Source organism: Lissotriton vulgaris, chromosome 10 (genome assembly GCF_964263255.1).
Source record: "Lissotriton vulgaris chromosome 10, aLisVul1.2, whole genome shotgun sequence".
Classification (NCBI taxonomy): domain Eukaryota; kingdom Metazoa; phylum Chordata; class Amphibia; order Caudata; family Salamandridae; genus Lissotriton; species Lissotriton vulgaris.
Genome location: NC_141698.1, coordinates 450,360,042 through 450,379,712, shown reverse-complemented (window position 1 = coordinate 450,379,712; position 19,671 = coordinate 450,360,042). Strand labels below are relative to the sequence as shown.

At 48.7% G+C, this 19,671-nt stretch overlaps 1 protein-coding gene across 2 annotated transcripts in view; it reads right to left on the bottom strand.

The window, feature by feature from the left end:
- Window positions 1-19,671, bottom strand: part of CRAMP1 (cramped chromatin regulator 1) — a 1,243,281-nt gene that overhangs the window by 579,727 nt on the left and 643,883 nt on the right. The gene's annotated exons all lie outside the window — the stretch shown is intronic.

Below are 19,671 nucleotides of genomic sequence, written 5' to 3'. Positions count from 1 at the left end.
ACAGCATCAACTCGCACCACGCAAAGAGCAGCGCGGCTAGGTCACTAGATTTTTCTCCTTGTCCCTCTCCCAATTCCTGGGAGAGAAAGAGCTGGCCTTGGCGAGGTAGTCCTCAAATGGTTCTCCTCCTTTCTCCACAACCGCGCACACAAAATAAAAATAAAAAACGTCACTTCCGACCTCCAGCAAGTCAACAGGGGAGTCCCTCAAGGCTCGTGCTTTCACCACAACTCTTTAACATCTGCATGGAACCTCTTTCCAAACTACTCAGAAAAGCCAACATTCACTTCCATCTCTCCGCTGACGATATCCAGATCTATCTGGTAACGACCTCTCTCAAAGACATACAAAAACGTAATGATGTCTTGAAAGATGTCCAACACTAGCTGACAAGCAACCACCTGAAACTAAACCCTGATAAGACTGAGACACTCCTTATCTCAAATAAGGAAGACAATCCCTAAATTGCCGAGTGGTTAAAGGCCATCGATGCATTCAATGGGAATCTTACTTTAGCGGACTCTGTCAAATCCCTAGGCATCACTCTCGACTCAAAACTGAATATGACGAGACACATTAAGAATTCGGCCAAAAGTGCGTTCTTTAACCTCAGACTACTGAACAAAATAAAACCCTACATTCCACCCAATGATCTCAAACAGGCCACCCAATCCCTGGTTCCGTCAAGACTGGACTATGGGAACGCAGTCCTCTCAGGAATTCCAAAATCACATCTGGCTCCCATCAAAACAATGCTACATGCGGCTGCCAGAATGATCACCGGTATCAAGAAATATGATCATATCTTCCCTGCACTCAATGAACTTAAGTGGCTCCCAGTGGAAATGCGGATTAGCTTCAGAACAGCTTGCCTCATCCACAAAGCCCTTCACACCGGCAAACCTGAGTACCTGGCGAAAAAACTCATAAAAGCCGGCCAGTCCAGGAACCTGAGCAGCTCAAACTCCCTCCTACTCATCCCACGTAAAACTAGAAAGAAAAAAGCTGCTGCTCGATCTGTCACCGGAAGCGCTCCCAAAATTTGGAATTCCATTCCCCCTCATATCAGAATCATTCCCTCTTTTGTAGAATTCAAAAGCCAACTCAAAACCCTGTTCCTCAACCACTCCCTAGGAAGTGGCTAGTGGGGAGCAAATAACCATCAAACTCTGCTCCAGCTCTAAAACTCTGAGGATCCGTGAAGGCAAATATGTCCTATACTTCAATGTGTTGCTCTTGTATTTTTGCGTTCCTCTGTGGATATGTCCCCCCCCCCCCTATTTTGTATCTGATGATTATCTGTGCTGTGCCTACTGTAAAGCGCTCCGATACCCTGGGGTCTGGCCAGCGTTATAGAAAACTTCTTAAATTAAAATTAAATTAAATCCTGCCGCCTGAAGTTATGCAGCAGGGTCGTTTGAAAACATTGGTGCAGTGCATTGAGACAACATACTTATTGTGCATCAAGGCGTTATGGTCAGACGGAGGCAGAAACCCCTTTTAGACTCCTCCCGCATGGGTAACTAAGAAATACTTGGCTGATGTCCCCCCCCTTGCCCACGACATTAGCCCGATCTGATTTTGTGTTTTGGTGGTTCCCTCATTCCTGTTGGCAATTGGTTCCTTGCGAGCCTCAAGGGCGTACGGTGTGGGTGAAAGCCTGGTGCAAGGGAGGGATGGGCGGGCTGGTGTCTTCCCGCTGCCGGAGGTCTGCCACATGGAAAACTCCAGTGTTATCATTAGCCTGTGTAGGCAGCGCAGCGAGGGACAGCAGTGTTTTGCGTGCATTTGAAAATACACTCTACGAATTCCTCATCGCATTTCTCTTTACTGATTAATTATGTTACATTTACAAGGTGACACGTACAAACACACGTGTATGGAGTACCCCCGTGTAGTGACGAGAAAAAAGAAAAATGTCGACTATCACAGTGTCCCCCGCCCCCCCCCCCCCATTTTCTCCCAGAAGCCATTCATTTTTACCCACGTTTGTAAAGAGTACGATGGAGGTTTGTGGGGGGTAGGGCGATTGAGAGGACTGGTCTCCCCGGTGCAAACAAAAGTGTCGAGAGATTAAGGGAATCGCAAACACGGTGAACGAGCTTGGACGTCGGTGCCCGCATTTCATGTAGGGCACAGATTCCCTGTTACTAACTCACTAAAAGAAAATTCGTCCCTCGTGCAAGTTTATGCACGTGAGAGTTTCAGAAATGCTGTTGATACGCAGGTGCGTACAAATGTGTAAGCACATCCCAGCTCACAAAAGAAGAATGCGAACACAATTAAACACATTTCCATTTTCCACAATCATTTTCCCATTTACTGTTGCGAATTTACTGCTGCGTTCTCGGCATTTCGATAGCAGCCACAAAATATAGAAACAAGTGCTGGCCATTGGGAAAAGGCAGCCGCTTGTTTATGTTTGCATCGCGCTTTCACTTCAGGTGAAAGCGCGATGCAAAAATAAACACGGCTGCCTTGAACAAAGAGGAGTGAACCAGATGTGGGACAAAGAAACGAAGGGGATGATGGAGGAGTACATGCCCCCAAAGATAAGAAATAGCCTTACTACAGTTGTAGAGCAAACAATCCTGTCCAGATGGGCCGTCCGAAAAGGAGACAGGGCGTAAATAAAAAAGCCTCATTTCAAATAGGGAGCGAGCGTTTAACATAAATGCTGGTGCACGCCAATAAGAAAGAGAGGCGGCACTTTAAGTGCCCTTTAGAAATCTCCTTGATCACAAGAGGTCTCGCACCCTGTTATGTTGGATCTGTAGCCATACCTGTTAAACCCATGTGGCGACTCCTTTGGCAGATCTGCTGCTGCCTCTGGTACGGGGAGAAGGGTCTGGGGCGGTGGCCCTGTAGCCTGCTGCTCTACACCGATCCCTCAGAAAGGAGCACTTGGCGGGTGTGATGTGAAAGGCACCCATGGCTTTGGCGATGTGCTTATCTTTATCTTTTCCATCATCGGGTTAACCTTCAGGCTAATGAGGTGTTCGCTACTGAAAGGCTGGTTGAGCAGATTCTGCTAGACCTCTAACACCAGCGATAGGAAGCTACGCAACGTGTCTAATAGAGACACTAGTATTAACCCCTTGGGGTTTCTCAGCCGTGTGTAGGGTGCAGTGGTTGGCGGTGTTGGAGATGGTCTTTGCTTCTGCTACCAACTCCTCCCACCTTTTCTTGTACTCATCCGTAAGGTTCCTATTAAGCGCCTGCATTTCACCCCAATGTGCTCTATTCTATCAGGAGAACAGATTGACAGTCCTCAAGTGGGTGGCAGCAACTACCGCAACCCTCTCTTCCAAGCAACGTCTAGTTTCTTGCTCTCCTGTGGCTTGAGCATTTGCACGTTTGCACTTAGCAAGCATGGACCACAAGGGAATCAGGAGGGACATGGCCAATGTCACTTGGGGGGCGGGGATTCATATTTTCATGCCACCCAGGTAGTTACCAAACTCGCTTTTCTTGTGGTGGACTTCAGTATGCCCTTCAAAATAGGGGGGGGGGGACAGGACTGTTCATTGGGACTTGGACAGCGTGTCCACTTAGTCACCTTTCTTGTGGACGAAATGGATGTCAGTGTTGAATTTGGCACCCTCTATAGCACATCTGGATATTATCTGGCAGTGATGCTCTGACCAGGTAGTGACCCAGTACAGATCTCCCAAGGGATCAACATCACAGTCGTCCGCTGGGTCATTGGCAGATCGAACAATGACTCGCATGGGTCGGCATGATGCAAAGGGCTTCCTTTCCCATAAGAGGAGTGAAGGGAACCGACTGGTTTACAGGAAGAAGGAGGTGAACATGGGAGGTGTCTGGTGCCACTGCCCTTACATTGCTAATGCGCTGAGGGAGGCTCCAAATTCTGCTCTTCCTCAAAAGTTAATTACCTCTTTTGAGGCAATGTCTTTGTGGGCATGGGAGAGCTCCATGATTTTCCCAGTCTGAGAATGTTTAAACAGACGACTCTGTCTTGCATTCAACTCCACCTGGAGCCGCTGGAGTATGGGTTATTTTGAGTTGCGAAAGCCCGCTGTAGAGGTCGTCTTTGGTGCTGAGTGTGTTTTTTGGGACTGCGGAGTCTTCAGCGCCTATGGAGACTTTAGAGCAGAAGCTGGCATCAAAGTGGCACTGAGCTTAGAGGGGGCGCTTGGCGTATGAAGAATCGTTGGGCTTGATGACAGAGAGGGGTCTGAGCCTACGAGTGGGAGCGTTGTCGGCTCTGAAGCCATAGGTCAGTGCCGACCAGAGCCAAAAGGCTGTGAAAGGCCATAAGGCAGGGTCTTTATATGAGGGCTTGATACCCAACCATCTCTTGGGCAGTGGTCTGCATCAATTCAAGGAGGTTGGGAAGGCCTGGTGAGTTTCAGTGAAAACGAAATGGGTAATTACCAGTAGAGGTAGTTTTGCAGCCTGAAGAAATTTCTGGATTAACATCGTATGCATCTATTCCACCAATCTAGTGGTTGGGACCGCAACCGTGTGTTTTCTCTCTCTCTTTAAAAAAACAAAAATGATTTTATTGTGGGCATGATTGACCATTTGGTGGTAAGTCCATTCCTTGCGTGACATCAGAGAGCACCCCAGAAGTTTCTTTTCTTTATTATTTTCTTCTTTTTGTATTTTTTTATTTAAGTGTTCTCCTCAGCTATTTGCTTTTTCCCCCGTTTACAGGGAGGCAGGTGGATTGCATGTGAATTCAGAAAATAAAATTCTTCAGGCTGTAAAACTACTCCTATTGGTAAGTAACCATTTCATTTTGCAGCATAAATCCTTTTCTGAATACACATGCTGTGTATCTGATTACGTGGCGGTATTTTGTTTCTTGGGTAGGATAGGCTGAAATGTAGATGTGTAGGCAAACAGGCGTTGTTGTACTCTCTATCCAACCTGTGCTTCTTTGTATATTTGAATGTCCACCCAGTAGTGTTTTGTGAAGGTGTGAAGGGACGGCGAAGTTGCAGCCATGCAGATGTCATCAGTGGGGATGTTTGCCGGTTCTGGTGGTTCAGTGGACTAATGCGTCCACTTCAGGGGCCTGTGTTTAACCTTGTGGTCACAGATTCAAATCCAGGCGGGTCCACTCAGCCTTTCATCGATCTGAGGTCGATAAAATGAGTACCAGTGAGTTGGGTAACAATAAACATCTGTTATTCAGCGCCAAGATACCTACGGGTGAACGTGTGCTTTACAAATACACATTGTATGCTAGGTTTGCCAGGAACACTAGGGTTGCGCCTTTCTTTCTGGCAGAGTGCACCCTGGGACATCGAGTTAGGGTAATTCTGGCCCTAGACTAGCAGGTATAAAGGCTCCACTATCCATCATGCATTCATTTCCTTGGTCACTTGTTGTCCCTTGCTTGCCCTGGCGAAGGAGACAACATGTAAGAAATTAATCTGTAAGGCCTGCCCAAGAAGTCTCTTGTTCTTGCGGGGAGTCTTCCATCAAGGCAGCTAATTATCCAGCCAAGATTAGAATATCTCAAGATCAAATGATCTTTGTTTCAGATGGTGTTCTACTGGAGCTGGTCATGGCTCTGCTGAAGTATAGGTCTGCCCATGAAGAAGCCTAAATGTAACTCTTCCTGTTCGTTCATCATCATAGAGCGAGAGGATGCAGAAACTAAAACTTCTTACAGCTTTTGTCATGATGTGGAAAGTGTCTTTCATCTGAGTGGTCCCTAGCGAATTGAGTGTGGCTTGGGTCCCTGCACATTAAGGTAGGGAAGGCAAACCCTGTTTGCCAAGTTGCTCTACTAGGACTCTGCAACAGAGAATGAGTTATTTGGTAGAGGCTATTAGCGCCTCATGGAATCTCACATCTTGGTCATATCTAGCAATGCCATTTGTCAATAAGCCTTTCGGTGTGGACTTTTTTTGGGGGTATCAGCTCAAGGGTAGTTTCAGGTAGACAAACAATGCAGATCATATGAAGATTTTTTACTGTCTTTTACTATGGTACAGTTTGTCAGAAAGGTAACTTCAGAAAACAGACAAAAATGCTTTCTAAAGCTAGACGCCTTCAATAGACTCAGAGGTAAGAGAAATGAAATGTTTCAAAATGAATAACTTTAACACTGAAAAGGCAAAGTCGCGTGTTCAGAGGATTGTTCCTTAATTAGCTGAACAATAATCAGAAAATAACTGGCCTCACTAAATTATAAAATCCAGGGTAGCCTGATCAACTTAGAGCCCATACTTACTTGCTGTACCACAACGGCAGAGGACCACAACACCCAGCAGCCTGAGTGGCGCACACGCTGTGCTCGTCACCAGCGCGCCAGGAGGCACAGAAAAGGAAGCTGGGGGTCCCGCAGCGTGGGAGCACATACTTACTTGCTGACACTTGCCAATAGTCTGCTAAACTCACCAGCGTGCAGTTCGACGCACGCCATAGCCACAGACGGCTTCTTTGGTCCAACGAGGGCGGAGGACCACAACACCCAGCAGCCTGAGCAGCGTGCATGCCATGCTCTTCAACACCGCGCCAGGAGGCACAGAAAAGGAACCCAGGGGTCCCGCAGCGCGGGGTGTGCCCAGGACAAGGGCGGGCCCGGCTGAGCCCATCCGAGGCGGAAGGAGGCTGGGCCGGGTTATTGACATTCACAGTTCCTAGTGAATGCCCATTGACGCTCGTTGAACTGTGATGCCAAGGTACTGGGGCTTCATACCACTTATAACTAGAGTCTGCATTATATTGTATTGAGTGAGCGACGGGGTGAGTAATTCATGAGTAAGCACAAAACGCTAACGGGGCAGGGAGTTGTAGGGACTTTGGACGCTTTCCTACTAAGGGCCGAGTCTGCTTTAATACATGAATTTGCCCTCACGGACCGTAGAACAAGTTACTTACCTTCGGTAACGATATATCTGTAAGAAACGGTAGTTAGTATTAGATTCCTTACCTTACAATATCCCCAGGCGTCAGACTGGATCCGGAAACTTTTGCTTAGCAGTACCCTCGCGCGTCGGTAGGCGTCGTCTGCGGCTCCGCGTCCGTCGTCGGCGTCGTGATGACGTCATCGGAGTACTTAGACGCCGCCTCCGCGCACAGACGTCAGTTCTTAGACACAGCTTTTGCGTGCCAGAAACGCAGAGCCATGTTAAAAACCAACACTGGTGCCATTGAAAATAGGCCCGGAAAGGGAATAACCTTACCCCTAGATATCGGGTCGCAGAACGGGGAGGATGGGTGGGGCGGTAAGAAATCTAATACCAACTACTGTTTCTTACAGATATATCGTTACCGAAGGTAAGTAACATATTCATCTGAAAGAAACAGGCTAGTATTAGATTCCTTACCTTAGAATAGATACCCCAGCAAAACCAACCCCAGTGGTGGGTCTGCGAACCAATAATCACACCAGAAAGTCCTGGAGGACGGAACGGCCAAAGAAGCCATCCCTCCGGACTTGGATGTCCAGGCAGTATTGTCTTGCAAATGTGTGCAGCGATGCCCACGTCGCTGCCTGACAGAGGTCCTGCAAGGGGAATCCCCGGCCTAGGGCAGTGGTAGCCGCCGTGGCCCGAGTGGAATGGGCCCCCAGCCCAACAGGAGGCTCCTTCTTTGCCAAGGAGTAACAAGCCTTGATACACAAGACTACCCACCGAGAGATGGTCCGCTTGTGCACCGCCCGTCCCTTCCTAGCACCCACGTAACGAACAAAGAGTTGGTCATCCACCCGGAACCGGCGTGTGCGATCTAGATAGAACAAAATCGCACGTTTTGGGTCCAGACGGTGGAGCCGCTCTTCCTCTTTTGAGGGATGCGGTGGCGGAAAGAAGGTGGGCAAGGTAATGGACTGCCCGATGTGGAAGGCTGTGACAACCTTGGGCAGAAAAGAGGGTCTAGTCCGCAACACAACCTTTCCGGGTGGACAGAAAGGAAGGGGGTTTGGAGAAAAGAGCCTGGAGCTCACTCACTCTCCTGGCAGAGGTGATGGCAACCAGGAAAGCAGTCTTCAGAGTAAGAAGGCGGAGAGGACAGTTTTGAAGTGGCTCAAAGGGAGCGCACATCAGGTAAGTAAGAAAAAGGGTCAAGTCCCACTGAGAAATCACAAACGGAACAGGGGGGAACATGTGTGTGATGCCTTTCAGAAAACGAGTTACAATAGGGGACTTAAACAAAGATGGTTGATCAGGCAGCCTTAGAAAGGCTGAAAGGGCAGAAAGGTAGCCCTTGATAGTGCCCAGAGCAGAGCCCTGCTGGGCAAGAGAAAGAAGGAAGAGGAGAACATCAGAAAGAGGGGCAGAGAGAGGATCCACAGCCTTTGCTGTGCACCATGTTACAATTCTGTTCTACCTGCAGGCGTATACCGACTTTGTGGAGGGACGCCTGGCTGCCAGAATGACATTACAGACTTCAGGAGGCAAATCCAATGGCCTCAACTGCCGCCGCTCAATCTCCAAGCATGGAGGTGGAGACTGGACAGGTTCGGGTGGAGGACCGTCCCCTGCTGCTGTAACAGAAGGTCCTCCTGAAGAGGCAGACGAACCGGGGGATCGACTGACATACTGAGTAGCTCGGGATACCAGTACCTTTGTGTCCAGTCCGGATCCACAAGGATGACTTGGGCCCGGTCGCGTTTGATCTTCTTCATCACTCTGGGCAGAAGTGGTATAGGCGGAAAGGCGTAAACAGACCGCAACTCCACTCGCGACGAAAAGAGTCTCCGAGCGAGTGCCGCCTTGAAAATTCCAACGCGCAGAACTGATGATATTGCGCGTTCTCTTCTGTGGCGAATAGATCTAACCAAGGCTATCCCCACTGCTAAAAAGAGGCCTTGCGCCACATCCGAGTTCAGACGCCATTCGTGATCCATCATGCACCTTCGGCTGAGCTCGTCCGCCCTGGCGTTCAGGGAACCTGCCAGGTGTTAAACCACCAGGGTCACGCCCTGATGTCCAAGCCACTGCCAAAGGCGCAGAGCCTCTTGGCAGAGGGTCCACGACCCCACCCTGCCCTGTTTGTTGCAGTACCACATGGCGGTGGTGTTGTCCGTGAACAGCTGCACTACACTCCTCCGAACAGAGGGGAGGAATGCCTTCAGTGCTAGATGAATCGCCCGCAGCTCCAAAAGGTTGATATGGATCCGGGACTCCGCCGGAGACCAGAGGCCTCTGATCTCCGCCTCTCCCATGTGGCCTCCCCAGCCCTGGAGGGACGCGTCCGTCACAACCACGTGCTCCGGTTGGGGAAGGGAGAGGGATCTGCTGCTGACCCAATTGCGGTCCGTGAGCCACCACTGCAGCTGTCTCGCAGTGCCCTCCGAGATCAGGACATGGTCGGACAGGTGCTGGGACCACTGAAACTTCAGGTCCCACTGCAGAGCCTGCATCCGCCACCTGGCGTGATGCACCAGAAGGATGCAGGAGGCCATCATCCCCAGAAGCCGCAGCGTCAACCTGACCGAGATCCGGGATAAAGGCTGAAAGAGTGGAATCAGAGCCTGAATATCCCGAACCCGCTGTTCGGGAGGGTAAACGCGAAACTGCGCCGAGTCGAGAATCGCTCCATTCAAGAGGAGCTTCTGAGAGGGGCACAGGTGTGACTTCGGCACATTGATGGAAAACCCCAGCTGGTGCAGGAGGTCTGCCGTTGTCTGGAGGTGGCTGACTACTGTCTGGGGCGAGCCCGCCTTTAACAACCAGTCGTCGAGGTAGGGGAAGACTGAAACCCCTAACCTGCGCAGATGAGCTGCGACCACCGCCATCACCTTCGTGAACACCCATGGGGCACTGGTAAGGCCGAAGGGGAGTACGGTAAACTGAAAGTGCTTGTGGCCTACCGTGAACCGCAGGTAGCGCCGGTGGGCCGGCAGGACGGGGATGTGGAAATAAGCGTCCTGCAAGTCCAACGCTACCATCCAGTCTCCTGGGTCCTATCATCCTAAGACCTGAGCCAGTGTCAGCATTTTGAACTTCTCCTTCTGGAGGAAGCCGTTGACGTTCCGAAGATCCAAGATAGGGCGTAGGCCCCCTTTGCCCTTCTTGGGTACCAGAAAGTAGTGTGAGTAGCAACCACAACCTACTTCTGGCCCAGGAAGGCGCTCAATGGCCCCCTTGGCCAAGAGGGCCATAACTTCCTCCTGCAGAAGTTGCAAATGATCCCCAGATACGCTGTGGTATTGTGGTGGAATGGCTGGAGGGGTCGCCTCGATGGGGAGGGAGTAGCCCCTTCGGACGATTTGCAGCACCCACCTATCCGATGTGACAGTGCGCCAGTGGAGGAGGTGATGGCAAACCCTGCCCCCACTGGCGTCACATGGGCCTAAAAGCATGAACTAGGAGGGTTTTGAGGCGGATGCTGCCGGGGAAGGTGTGGACTGGCCTTGCCGTTGTCCCCGACTGCGTCCACGGCGGTTTCCAGGGCCGCCACAGCGCTGGATGTTAGTCTGCGGTGCGTGGCTGGCAGCACGTGGGGGGGGCGCCTCTTCTTTGGCAGCGAAAGGCACCCTTTTGTCTGGCGCGGGGCCGAGAGGCCCAAGGACTTGGCCGTAGCCCTTGAGTCCTTAAAGCGCACAAGCGCATGGTCCGCCTTGTCGCCAAAAAGGCGACAGCCATCAAACAGCATGTCCATGAGGGTATTCTGGACATCTGCTGAAGAGTTGGCGGACCTCAACCAGGCGTGGCAATGAATCGCCACCGTCGTTGCCATCGCTCTGCCTAGTGAGTCGGTGGTATCCAGCCCACACCGGATGGAAAAATGTGCTGCATCTCGGCCCTCCGCAAGGGCTCGGGCGAGTTTAGCCTTGACCTCCGCTGGGCATTGTGGCAGCATGTCCGCGACCATGTCCCAGAGGGAGTGGGTGTAGCGGCCCAAGAGGCATGCGGGTGTTGGAAGACTGCAGTCCCAGACTAAGGGAGGAGAATACCTTCTTGCCGTAATTCTCATACCTCTTGGATTCCCGATCAGGCAGAACCGACGGGAATGCGGTCTGGGAGTTTGAGGCCTGGATGACCAGGCTCTCAGGGGTGGGGTGGGTGGACAGGAAACAAGGGTCGCCCGGGGCCGGGCGGTGGCGTCTGGCCACGTTCCTATCTACAGGCTGACCTGTAGCTGGCCTGGACCAAGTGCCCAAAAGAACGTCAGTTAAGGCCTCATTAAACTGCAGCAGAGGCTCAGCCGAGCTTGACTGCGGTTTAAGGAACTTAGTGAGGAGGTTAGTCCTCACGGCTGCGACGGGGAGCGCAAGGCCCAAGGCCTTGGCCGCCCGGGTCAATACCACACTGAAGGTTGCCCCCTCCTCCATAGCCACGGTAGGAGGTGAGACAAAACCAGTGTCTGGCGAAGTGTCCAGACCACTGGCATCCCCAAGTCCACCTGTCCAGTCCTCCTGGGACTGACACTCACGTGTCAGAGGGTCCTCAGACCTTTCCCAATACTCCTCATCACCCATCTTCTGATACTCAGGGTTGTCAAAGGATGGGGCCGGTTCATTGAAGTAAAACTCCCGAAGCGGCGTCGAGAGCGGCGCCGCTCCGGCGCCGGAACCGGATCGAAGGAGGCATCGGGGACGGCGCCGCCCAAAGACGGCGCCGGAGGTGACACCAGAGGGACCGACGTCGGTGAGGTCGTTAGGTCAACCGGAGACGACCCGGATCCAAAAGCGGATCCAGTGGGACCCTGCGGCGCCGGGCCCGAAGGCGTCGGCGGCATCGGGCCGAAGCACCCGACCCTCTAGGGCCCCCAGATGGGTCCGCTTGGCCCGAAGGCGCCGCGGAGCCCGCCGGAGGAGTGAGGGACCTCATGGTCAAGAGTAAGCGCTCGATCTCCTCCGGGGTCACTTGCTGCCCAGGGACCGGAGGGTATGGGGCAGGTCGCGACGCCCGCGTCTCCGACAGAGATGCGTGGGCCGTGTCACCCGAACCCCCGGCCGCGTCATGCGAGCGTCAGGGGGAGTCAGAAGAGAGATGACGTCTCTTCGACTTCTTGTGCTTACCGGACTACTTCGAGCCTGAGGAGTGATGTCGACTCCCGGAGCTATGATGGCTCCGACCCTGCGACCGGTCCCTCAACCTCCGTCAGAACCGGGACCTCTCACGGCTCGGGGCCGACTGCCGGAGCTCGAGCCGCTTGCGGGACCGCCCCCGCCTAGCTTTCGATGTTAGGGCCCGGCAGTCGGAGCAGGCCTTGTCGTCGTGATAGACGCCGAGACAGTGGAGGCACCGGCGGTGAGGGTCGGTGACAGATATCAGTCGGTCGCAGTCCTCACGGGGTTTAAATCCTGGCATCCCTACCGGCACCGATCGGGGTCGAAGACTCGAAAAATGATCAAAAAGATCGTAAAAAGTTTAGTCAAAAAATTACTAAGGTACCACTTTTTCCGGATCTGCGCTGCTGGCACGGAAAAAAAAGAAGAACTGACGTCAGCGCACGGAGGCGGTGTCTAAGTACTCCGACGACGTCATCACGGCGCCCACTACGCCGACGACTGATGCGGAGCCACAGACGACGCCTACCGACGCGCAAGGGTACAGCTATGCAAAAGTTTCCGGATCCAGTCTGACGCCTGGGGATATTCTAAGGTAAGGAATCTAATACTAACCTGTTTCTTTCAGATTACTATCATTAGAGCCAAGCTGCCCACCAAGCCACTCGGTTATAAATGTCCCCATAGAAAATAACAACTCTAAACCCAATTCTCCCATTCCTATTGAACTGCACATACCGGCATCTGACCTGGAGATCACTGACGTCAATGAGGCATCTGACAAACTAACCAGACCAAATGTAGTTACTAGGGGCCAGAAAGTTTAAATCAGCCAGGGGACTATCTCTGCACCGTCATCTAAGAAAAGAAAGGGGCAGGGTCCTAATAGGTAACATTTCCCCCTTGAAAAGGCGGTGGGAAGTAAACAAAAGATTGTTGAGAGGAAAATTGGTCTAGGACATACTACGGCCCAAAAGGACTCTGTTCAAATATCCTCTGTTCCAATCCAGGACACTGATAATGTGGAGTTCTGGAAAAAGTTGGAAATTACTGTTTCAGCCCTGTTGAATCCGCTGGTGCTTAAATTAGCCTATCTGGGGGCAAGTCTAAGCAAATTGGAAAATCTCATTAGTAGCTCCTGCCAGAGACCTGTCAATGCAGAACGAAGGCTGCATCGTCCAGCAGGAATGTGGGCTTAAAGGTTAGCGAGCCTGAAGGCAATTTCTGGACTGGGATTGCGCTCCAGCAGCACTAACACGACCCCTCACACAAAACCTACACTTCGGCTGGGTCTGGGACATCACATTTAAGAGAAGCACATTCCATCAGTAAGCAACCAGAGTTCGTACAGGGTATGACTAGAAGGTGTTAACCAGATGTTACAAGTTGAAAAAGTAACTAGCAAACCAGTGATAGTGTTGTCGCCCTTATTTCAACCTCATTTCAGATATTATCTACATAGACAATAATGATTCACTTAGACAGTAATGTATCAAAAATATATGATTGTTTTATTTTTCATTCTATTTGTTTACTTTTTATATTTTTTTCATTTTCGAAAAAACTCTATATTTCTTTTAGATAGTGTGTTGATTAATTCATAGAAAAACATATATTTCATAGCAATGACAATAAATGACATACAATACTCATAGTAACAAAGAACAGGACATTTTACACATAAATACAGAGGTGCTATATGATATATTCAGTCGATGGAAAATTTATGAGGAAGGCAAATGCGGTAGAATGGAACACAACGCGTTTCGGCCTGAGGCCTTCATCAGGTGACCGTCATTCGTATTTTACACAAAAACTGGTGTACAACAAAAACCTATACAGAAAGAGATAAAAAACATATAGAATACACAAATAAGTATTTATAAATGACTGATATAAATATGCTGTCTAAACATATGTTGCGAGGTTGAATAAAAAATGTGTTGTTTTAACAACCTTTTGGTAATTTAGGGTCAATTATTTTTTTATATATAATCACATGATACATTTCCATTTTATATACAAAGTGGGCTACCAGGTATCTCTAGATAATTAACCATTCCTTCATGTAATAAAATGATTGTTCATAAATTCTCTTCGTATGTAATTGTGATCATATTTATTTCCCCAGTGCTATATATATCTCGACGATGTCCCTCAGATATTAAAAATAACTCGATCTCCTTTATATGAAATAATCAGAGTCTACTCCACATCAAAATAAATTAAAGCGAGTAAACAAGCAGTCTCAAATTAGTATCCTACTACCTGTTCTATCTAAAAAAACATCGCTTTCCCCCCCCCCCCTTTTTTTTCTTTCTTCTTTGGTCTAAACATCGTTTTTTAGTGTTCCACTATGGATTTGTCATCTACTCTCATTATGAATAACATGTAGACCTTTATCAGACATCACTAACATCTAGAATCCTACTCTCCATCCTATCTTTCTCCATATATCTTTTCAGTCTCTTTTCTCCACTACTATCTTTACGATCAGAAAATATGAGACAACGTAATAAGAGATAGAATATATAGGATAGACGGTTGAGAAAGGGACACCATAACTCTGTGTTTTATAACAAATGTTACATAACATTGTTCTAGTGTTTGAAATACATGAGCTCTGTTAGGATAATATAGAATATAGGATCTATTGTGCTAGCCCACTTTGTATATAAAATGGAAATGTATCATGTGATTATATATAAAAAAATAATTGACCCTAAATTACCAAAAGGTTGTTAAAACAACACATTTTTTATTCAACCTCGCAACATATGTTTAGACAGCATATTTATATCAGTCATTTTTTATCTCTTTCTGTATAGGTTTTTGTTGTACACCAGTTTTTGTGTAAAATACGAATGACGGTCACCTGATGAAGGCCTTAGGGCGAAACGCGTTGTGTTCCATTCTACCGCATTTGCCTTCTTCATAAATTTTCCATCGACTGAATATATCGTATAGCACCTCTGTATTTATGTGTAAAATGTCCTGTTCTTTGTTACTATGAGTATTGTATGTCATTTATTGTCATTGCTATGAAATATATGTGTTTTTCTATGAATTAATCAACACACTATCTAAAAGAAATATAGAGTTTTTTCGAAAATGAAAAAAATATAAAAAGTAAACAAATAGAATGAAAAATAAAACAATCATATATTTTTGATACATTACTGTCTAAGTGAATCATTATTGTCAATGTAGATAATATCTGAAATGAGGTTGAAATAAGGGCGACAACACTATCACTGGTTTGCTAGTTACTTTTTCAACTTGTGTTTATATATTCCCTACGATTAGCAAACTAACTAGTATGTAGGGGTCCCCATTCTTTTCAAACTATTGTTAACCAGATGTTTAACACTGAGAAAGAGACCCTCTCTGGTAGGGATAATGACAAGTATAGAGTTCAGACCCTAAGTGACTCACGACGCCAGAATCTAACCAGGGGCAACTCGCCAAGCCCAAGCAACCTGCATCTTCCTCCTGAAGTAACCCCATGCACTATTGTGCTGACCAATGTTCCCCCCTATCACCTGGGGAGGTGGTGCACTGGTTAATACGGAGGAATAAGTCACTACACGTTTTAAGAACAAGGACAGGTATCACAAACTTGGTATTTGCAGAGTTCAAAATAGTGCAGCGGATTGACTGGGTAGGAAAGACCAACAAGGCTTTAGATGGAGATTGCGTAGTCTTATCATTTAGGTCACCAGCTCTGGTTCGAACCATACTCGACAAGGGGGGAAAATCAGCCAGTCAGAACTACAGGGATAAACATCCTACAGCTGGGCTTCTTTTAACAACTGCATAAACTCCCGCAGTGTATCCCAGAGGAAGAGAGATCGTTTGGGATAAGACAACCTAGGTATGCTGTCCCAGTCAGCAATCACTACGATATCTTTAACACCTTAGAGGAGATTGACTGACTGGCACCATTGAGCTGGTACCCAAACCAGGACGAGGGCATATCTAGGGGTCGTGGTGATGTAACATTGCTTAATGGCAGCACCCCAGATTCCGAAGAATTAGTCCTTAGACCACTCCCTGTTATAGTCGAGAGGGAAACGTGTGACAGAGAGTGGTACTAGAAGTTTAGCCCCACTCTCTGAATTGTGTGAGCCCCTGTGAGAAAGTGGCTCTATATATATTGGACCGAAGTAAGGTACAGTTTGTATAGAGTCCAAAATCCCCAGAGGTATAACAGAGGTTAAAGCCAGGTGTGACCTTACTCTCTAAAGTGGTAGCTTGGTCAAGCAGTAAGGCAGTACCAGAGGACAGTGTAAAGCATTTGCTGTACACACTCAGTCAGCAAAAGTTTTCACACACTCAAGGACTGAACTCCAGGCCAATGGTTTTTATATCCAAATATATAGTTGTTTTATTTTTAGAACCAACAGGTATCAAAATATACTTTTATCAATATGAGTGATCATAGATAAATACTTTGCAGAAAGTCTATCAACTTTGTACACACAATAGGTATAGGGGTTGCAGTAGGCAACACAATTCTAAACACAATTTAACATTGAGCACAAAAGGTTTTTCTACATAAATGTAATGTTATAATGTAATGTTGGCTTCTTATATAGCGCACTAATCACCCCAAAGGGTCTCAAGGCGCTTGCTTTGGGAACCCTTCCTGGTTTTTCCCTGTGAGATAGCCCCTACTAGGAACCCCCAAGGGGAAAGCCAGGCATCCCGCTGCGGGGGCCGTAGTGGAGATTGAGCAAGCTATTGCCCAGAGTTGCAGAGTGTGAGCCCCTGATTTGAGTAGGCACCGAAGCGAGAATTATCGAGTCCGTGGACATTTTGAGCTCAAGACCCTGCTGCGTCGGGAATTGAACCCTGGTCCCGGTCTGACCTCTGCTTCGGGGTCTGCCTCCTCTAACCAGTGAGCCACACTTCTCCGCAGTGATTACTGTATAGATTACTTTTGTACTCCCAGGACTGGATCCTAGATTCATTATTGGGGTCTAGGCTGTAAACAGTTTAGTAAAAACGTTTTGGTGATTGCAATAATTTTTAAGGAATAAAAAGGCATTTTAAAAGTTGACACTTAGAAACTTTTCATTGAAAACTGGCAATGGCATCCTATGGCAGGAAATTCAAGTCACAGGTAAAGTAGGTTCTCGTTACTTTTGTAATCCAGTACTGGGCTCCTAGGTCCAGCCCTGGGAACTCTACCCAAGACAGGTAAGCAATTACGTTTCAGTAGTTGGTACCATTTTTAAAGAATATTTGTAATTTTCAAAATAGACACTCAGAAGAGAGAAAAGCAGTCAATGATTTCCAATGGGAGAAAATTCAGTTATGGGTAAGTACGATTACAATTACTTTTGCAGGTCAGTACTGGGCTGAAAGGTACAGTACTGGTTCCTCTCCTGATTCCAGGTGAGTATTTCAAAATTCGTTACTCGGCTGATTTTATAGGAATATTTTAGAGTTTCAAAACTTCACACTTGGAAGATTTTTCGAGTCAAACCAGTCAATGTTATCCTATGGCAGGAAAGTGAGGTATCTGTTTTCAGCTGAGTACTCGACTGGTGAAGTTAAGGTTCTGGGCATAGATTCAGGGGTCCCCCAGGGTCAGGTAGGTACATTTGGATACCCGCAGCGGCACAGGGGGGGCCGGGTGCAGAGGTAGTTAGGCCCAATGTTATCCAATGGGAGGCAGGGGGCCTTCGGTTGGTGGCTGCTGGCTAGCAGGCCACGCAGCTGTGGGAGGTGGGCTCCTGGTCACTTGCTCAGGACAAATGGGGAAGTAGGATAGGGTACAGGTTGCACTGCCAGGGGCACTCGGGTGGCTGGGTGCAGGGTGCTTTTGAGCAGTCGGGCGCTCAATGTTATTCAATGGAGATCTTAAAAAGGGAACAAAGGCTGCAGGGTCGGGGACGGAGGATCTTCTGGAGCGACCAACACTTCGAGGGGTAAGTTGGGATCTTGGAGGATAGGGAGGCATCCAGGAGTTGGGCACAGGGGGCCGTGGGGCGCCGGGTGCAGGGGTGTCTTTTGAGGTCGGGATATCTTACCCCCAGGTGGTCGCAGTCGGAGGGGTCCTTTGTCCTGAGGCTGCAGGCGTCGTCGAGGGGGGTCTTTGGGCACAGAACTTCGGGTTCCAGTCGCCGGGAGGACGTCCTCATGGTCTTGGATAACTCGGGCACGGGCCGGGCGGGTGCAGAGTGGGCTGGTCAGGAGCTTTCTGGCAGGCAACAGGGGTATGATTGTTGAGCAGAGCCTCTGCTTAAGGGAGTCCCAGTCTTTAAGAGGGTCAAGGCAGGCAGGTCCTCCGGGTGTCCCAAGGTTGCTATCCGCAGGTGTCGCTGGGATTAGGCAGGGGCAGGTTCAAGGATCGACAGGCCGGTAGGGCTGGGGCCAAGTCAGTTGGTGTTGTCCTGTTGTTAGCAGCTGCACGGTGGGTCTTCTTCTTGATCTTCTTTCTTCTTTTCTTATCGGGATCTGAGGAAGGAAGGTTCAGGGAGCCCCTAAATACTGCATTTAGGGGCGTTACAGGTAGGGCAGGGACCAATAGGTTCCTGTCCTGGGGTGGGTAGAACCCCTAGCCTGCTCCTCTCCTGTGATTGGGCAGGGCTCCCAATCTTCAAGATGGCCGGAGCCCGGGGTCGTGCTTCACCTCGTCTCCCCCACCTGAGGGATGCATGTATGGCGTTTACCTTGAGGGAGCGAGCAGCGGCACTATCCGTTTGCAATGATCGTGCCCGCCGCTGCTCGCTCCCGCAAGGTAAACGCTGTAGATGTGAAGTTTCACTTTTGCGGCCGCCGCGTGCACCTCATGCTTTTCTCCCTCTACCCTCAGCTCACTCCCTCCCCGCCCACCTGTCTGTCTCCCTCTGTGCGGGCCTTCGAGCTCCCGCGATTGTCTTTCAGCGCTTGTTTTTATTGTGGCGCTATACCGAAGTCACTGTGCGGTATTTTGGAAGGTAGTGACTTAGATGGCTTGCAGAGGCGGCCTCTCTCCACAGTAGCACCCTCTCGCGATAATCCCGTGCCCATTCCTCCTGTCCACACCGGGGCACTTGCTGCTCAGCCTCTCTGTAAGTGCTGCGCCCACCTCCTGCTTTTCACCCTCTCCCCTCAGCATATGTGTGATTTTGAAGTATTTGCCAAACAATTCACCTATATGCTGCATATGGTACAGATTTTAGCAGAAAAAATCTTTGTTTCTTGCTAAAATGGATCAAAAAATACTAAAAACGTGGCCCATGTTTGTGCGCAGTGGAAATCCTTTCTCAAAGGTTAATTGATCAGCTTTCAATTACTTATTCTGTATTTGGTTGTTAAACTTGTACTAAAGAGCGGAAATCTTTGCCTAGACAGCATTAGCATGTGCAATAATTACAAAGTAATGAAGTAATACTATAAAAAAAGATACTGCATTGTGCCGCATAAGTTTCCTTCATTTACCGCATAAGTTAGTCAACCCTGCCACATGATTTTGTCCTTCCCTACCCCATAGTTCCAGTGGTCCTGACTATACTTCTGCCAGGTGTAAACACCGTACATAACATAAATTACCAATCTTGAACAACTGAAGGTTGCATTGGTCTTTCTAGGATTCGTATTACAAAACAATATTCACAAACATATGTGAGCTCTGTTTCGTCTATCTTTTTCTGTTCTGCATCCTGACTGCAAGGGTTCTACACATGTAAATGTATGTTTTAATAGTAAATATGGGAAGGACAAAGAGAATAGTGACA